Raw genomic sequence first — 6,000 nt, 5'->3', positions numbered from 1 at the left:
TGTTGCACTGAGCGAGCAACGCTTGAATGGCGTCAGACAAGAAAACACGCCCCCGGTCGCTCAAAAGTTCGCGGGGAGCACCATGGCGAAGAACAAAGTTGCGCAAGATGAAAAACGCAACTTCCCTCGCGGTTGCTGCGGGTAGTGCTGCTGTCTCCGCGTAACGCGTGAGGTGGTCCACGCCGACAATTATCCACCTATTTCCAGAAGACGACGTGGGAAGTGGTCCGTATAAGTCGATACCGACGTGGTCAAACGGACGCGCTGGACAAGGCAGAGGCTGAAGTGTACCGGCAGGGCGTTGAGGTGGGACTTTACGTCGCTGGCATGCAGTACAAGCACGTACGTACTTGCGGACAAATGTGTACATGCCGCGCCAGTAGTACCGCTGACGTAGACGGTTGTACGTTTTGAGAGCGCCAGCGTGAGCGCTTTGCGGGTCGTTGTGGAAAGCAGTACAGATTTCCGAGCGTATGTGGTTGGGTATCACTAACAGCCACTTCCTACTTTCAGACGTGTAATTCCGCCGATGGAGTAGGTCGTCTCGAATAGCGAAATGTGTGGCTTGACGGCGGATAGTTCTTGACACTAAATTAGCTAACGGATCAGTCAAAAAGGCGAGGAGTTGGGAAATCCACACATCTTTGCGTTGTTCCGATGCCATGTCTGTGAAGTCGATTGGTGTTATGACAGCTGAAGAAGGTGACGAGGGGGTTGGGTCAGCCGGTAGCGGCGAGCGGGATAGCGCATCAGCGTCGGAGTGCTTGCGGCCGGATAGGTATACAACACGAATGTCGAATTCCTGTAGGCGAAGCGCCCAACGACCAAGGCGCCCCGACGGGTCTTTGAGCGATGATAGCCAGCATAGAGCGTGGTGGTTCGTAACGACTTCGAAAGGGTGGCCATAAAGGTATGGGCGGAACTTCGTCAAAGCCCAGACAATTGCGAGGCACTCTTTCTCCGTGACGGAATAATTACACTCGACTTTCTTGAGGGTTCGACTCGCGTAAGCGACCACGTATTCTTGGTGCCCTGGTTTTCGTTGAGCCAATACAGCACCAAGACCGACACCACTGGCGTCGGTGTGGACCTCCGTAGGTGCATCAGGGTCAAAATGTCGTAGAATTGGAGGTGATAATAATAACCGCCGAAGCGCGGTGAAAGATTCGTCGCACTCTTTTGACCAAGCATAAATGCCTTTGGAAGTTGTCAACAGGTTGGTAAGAGGCGCGATGATGGAAGAGAAGTTGCGCACAAATCGACGAAAATATGAGCACAGGCCGATAAAACTTCAAAGCGTCTTGATGGAATTGGGCTTCGGATAGTCGGCCACGGCGCGGAGTTTCGCCGGATCCGGGAGAACACCCTCTTTGCAGACGACGTGACCCAGTATGGTGAGCTGACGTGCGGCAAAATGGCACTTCTTGATGTTAAGTTGAAGGCCAGCAGAGGTGAGACACGTGAGAATAGCACGAAGACGAACAAGGTGAGTGGAAAAGTCGCGAGAAAAAACGACGATATCGTCTAGGTAGCAAAGGCACGAGTTCCATTTGTAGCCGCGAAGGATGGTGTCCATCATCCGTTCGAAGGTAGCTGGGGCGTGGCAGAGTCCAAACGGCATGACGTTAAACTCATACAGCCCATCAGGTGTTACAAATGCAGTCTTCGATCGGTCAGGATCAGCCATTGGAACTTGCCAATATCCTGAGCGTAAATCTAAGGAGGAGAAATATTCTGCCCCTTGCAAGCAATCGAGAGCGTCATCGATGCGTGGCAACGGGTACACATCCTTCCGAGTTATCTTATTGAGCCGGCGGTAGTCGACACAGAATCGGATAGACCCATCCTTTTTGCGCACAAGTACAACAGGGGACGACCAAGGGCTCTGCGATGGCTGGATGACACCACGCTTGAGCATATCGTCGACTTGTTCGTTGATAATACGGCGCTCTTCCGCTGAAACTCGATATAGTCGTTGGCGTAAGGGAGCATGAGTACTGGTGTCAATGTGGTTCGTGATGTTCGCTGTGCGACCCAAAGATGGTTGAGCGCAATCGAAGACAGAACGGAACTCTAGAAGAAGGGACAAGAGTTCGCTTCTTTGTGTCGGCGATAGCTCAGCGGCAACAGAGGGCTGGAATGAGTCTGGCGCGGGCACTGTGGCCACAGGTGGCGTCATAGCATTGAGCTGGAGGTGAGGTGCGTGTTCGGCGAACTCTAGAGGGCGCAAGAGGTCAACGTCTTGTATGTTACCCAAACATTCTCCGCGAAGTAAGGTAACTGGCGACGATAGCGAGTTCGCGACGAGCATGGCGGTAGCACCGGATTCCACGGTGAGTACGGCAAAGGGCAGGTGTAGGCTACGGCGGCGGGTAAATACGTCAGACGGAGTGAACAAAACAGTTCCGGCAGGAGCGGCCGTGCAGGTCAGGGCTACAAGGGCGGATGTTCTCGGTGCTATTTCCGTGTCTGCAACAACGACAAGTTTGTAAGGTTCAGGAAGAGAATCCACAAAACAAGAGGTTGGCAGCGGTGTAAGGGCAACTTCTGCACGTGAGCAATCTATGATGGCCCGATGACGCGAAAGAAAGTCCCATCCAAGAATGACTTCGTGGGAGCAGGATGCCAGCACAAAAAATTCAATGGCATAAAGTTCACCTTGGATAATGACACGTGCAGTGCACACAGCTGTAGGTTCTATGCACTGCGAGTTGGCTGTGTGGAGCATCAGGCCCGAAAGAGGCGTCGTCACCTTTTTCAACTTGCGGCATAAGGGCTCACAGATTATGAAAACGGCGGCCCCTGTGTCGATAAGCGCTTGTGCGGCGGTCCCCTCAACATTGACGTCAATAACGTTTTGCGGCGAGAAAGATGGAGGCCTTAAGCAGCTCGAATTGTATGCAGCTGTTGCCTCCGGAGCTGCAGCGATCAGTTTCCCTCTTACGTAGCAGGTCGGCGACGCATAGGTGACAGGGAGCGTCGTCGTGGCGATGGTGACCGATGGTTTGCGTAGGGTCGAGGACCGTCAGTGGTGTACCTTGATGGCGTCCTAGACGACGACGCCATTGGCCGGCCCACGGCGTCGACTGGAGGGGGATCTCGGCGACAGTGGCGGGCGACGTGTCCAGCGATACCACAGGCGAAACAGATGGGCCTATTATCTGGCGTCCTCCAAGCGTCTGAGCGACGGTAAAATGGAGCTGGAGATCTCGCGTAGGGATACGGCGCCGCAATTGGGGTTGCAGGCACGACATAGGGTGGCGTGGCAGGTTGAGCATACGGCATACGCTGTTGCGTAGGCCGAGCAGCGACGGCGGCGTACGTGAGAGGCGTTGTGACTGGTGGTTGCTGATGCACCGGTGGAAGGGCTTCAGCGACTTGGGTCCGAATGACGTGTTGGAGGTCCGGTGCCAAAGCTTGCGTGGGCTCATGTGTCAGTGGCAGCAGTGACAGCTGGCGCGCTACCTCTTCGCGGACGAAGTCCTTGATTGTCGAAAGCAGCGGCTGCTGGTCGGTAGGATGGGAAGCTAGGTGCAAGCTTGCGAGCGTGTCTGGCGTCGTGATGGCTTGACGAGCAATTGCGCGCTGCCTACGCAATTCATCGCAGCTTTGACAGAGGGAAACGAGGAAAGCAATGGTGGGGGGATTTCTCGCGAGCAACATCTGAAAGGCGCCGTCGTCAATGCCTTTCAATATGTGCCTGATTTTTTCTTCCTCAGGCATGGTAGAGTTGATGCGGTTGCATAGATGCAACACATCTTCAATGTAGCCCGTGTAGGTCTCGCCTGGTTGCTGTGCACGGTGACGTAAACGGTGCTCGGCTTGAAGCTTGCGTGCCGCAGGTCATCCAAAGACGTCCGTAATAGCCGTCTTGAATGCAGACCACGTAGTAATGTCAGCTGCGTGGTTATTAAACCACAGTTGCGCGGTGTCCGCAAGGTAGAATGTGACGTAGCCAAGCTTACTTTGGTCGTCCCATTTGTTACTTGCGCCGACTTTGTCGTACCTCGCCAACCAATCTTCGACGTCCGACTCAGTGGAGCCCGTGAAGATAGGAGGGTCTCGTTGAGGATACACGGCACCGCAAGTGACATGGACGGTCGAAGGTCCCACCTGGAGAGGCGTCTCGGTGGCCATGTTCGTGTCACGTAGAGAGGGAAGCTTACGGGAGCGAAGTTCCAGGTTTGTACGGGAGTCCACACACCTCCACCAGATGTCACGCAGTTTATTCACGTACAGACCTACTGGAAGGCCGAGGAACGCCAGAAGAGCGAGGAACGCCAACAAGCCGAAAATACAAAACAAACGCAAGCTCGGGTCGCGCGTGCACCAACGCTGTGGCTTGCCGTTTCATGCTGCTTCGTCGTCGTTCGCATAGTTCCCTACACTTTTTTTTCTTTCTCTCCCTCCCTCTCTGTTTGGCAGCGCGTTCGCTCAACACCACCTAGACTTGGTTCGCTGTGTGCTGTTCTGTGGCTGTATGCTGTGCGCGGCGTCTCCCTGTTCTTTGGTGGCGTGCGCTGTCTTGTCATATTAAGCTGTTGAATATTAAGCTGTTGAGAGGTCCTTGGCTGTTGTCAACAGGAGGTATGCTGTGCGGACATCAAGAGACCTAAATGTAAGAATGTCTCGATTGCTTCTTAATGTTTTGCTCTGCGCGTAGATTTAGCATTGAAACACGTAGATGAAGGGACTCAACACGGCAGGACAGGCTTGTTTGCAGTAGCGGTTAGTGCAACACTAGACAATTGATTGGTTTTCGCCTGTTTGAAGGTCGGGTTATCATTGTTCTGGTGGCCGGTTCAGTTTCCCTGGCACCGATTCATTTCGGTTTGAGTGGAGTACCGGGTCCGGGACATGACCCGATCTTCAGAAATTTTAAGAAACGTTATTGGAAGTGAACTGTTTTAGTTTCGGGCTCCAGTCATGATTAGAACAGCGCATGCAAGCTAGTCATGACTTAAAAAAAATTAAAGGTCTGCCATAGGGTCACATACCTTATCTATTCTGCTCCTGTGCTCTTTAGATAATTGCCTTGAATTCAAGGCAGAGCTGCGCTTGGGCGTTTATTTTGTTTCCATTTGTGCAATTCAGAATTAACATTTATGTTATTTTCAACGCCGAAAAAGCAATCGTACGCAACACGAGACACGAATTGTGGTTGGGTTATTCGTGACACATCCGCATGTGCCATCCCTGGTCCTGCTAAAAGTGTGAATTACACGTTCGAGCGAGGCAGGCCCGATGTTGAACTCATATGAGAAGCTGAAGCGTCAGCGTCGAGCTTTTTTGTAGTGTATTAAAAACCCAAGGCCCAACCAAACTGTAACATGTTGGTGCTGCTTGTAAGCTGGAACTTAAACGCCATACGAAAAAGTCTGGGTAATTAATAATAATAATGATAACTATATTTATTATTCTGGTTGACGAAAGCCCGCCAGAATTTCTTGCCAGAGGCAGCGCATCTTAATGTTTTTTTTTTGCTGCCATTACACAAAAACTAAAACGAGATTTGATATTGCCCTCTGCCATGCATAAAATGAGTGGGCATGGAACTTCGGCAAAGATGTACACGCATCTGACACCCTTCTGTTATATTGTGCAGATCTCGACCGTCACAGCCTCATCTACCGGTCCTTTTCCCGGAGCCGCGTCTGCGCACCCGGTGGCGTTCCTGGACGCGCGCTTCAGCCAAGCCATGCGATCACCTGACTTTCCAGCTTGCCGGCCCTGCGGATTGCGCGTTCGTGAATGCCTGCCGGTGCTCGACCCCCCACAGCGGTCAGCTTCGACGGACGCATCAACTGGCAGCTGTATAAGGAGCTGGATCTTCGGCCGCCCCTTTGGTAGGCATGGGACTTCGGCAACATCTGTAATAACGCTAACCGAATGCTAGGATACTTACGCCGCAACTTTTCTCGCGCTCCGCTGTCCCTCAAAATTCTATTATACCGATCACTAATTCGCCCAAAGCTTGAGTACGCGTCCGCTATATGGGAT

The sequence above is a fragment of the Rhipicephalus microplus genome, unplaced genomic scaffold (assembly GCF_043290135.1).
Source record: "Rhipicephalus microplus isolate Deutch F79 unplaced genomic scaffold, USDA_Rmic scaffold_16, whole genome shotgun sequence".
Classification (NCBI taxonomy): Eukaryota; Metazoa; Arthropoda; class Arachnida; order Ixodida; family Ixodidae; genus Rhipicephalus; species Rhipicephalus microplus.
The sequence above is the reverse complement of the archived record's forward strand: the minus strand, read 5'-3'. Positions refer to the sequence as shown.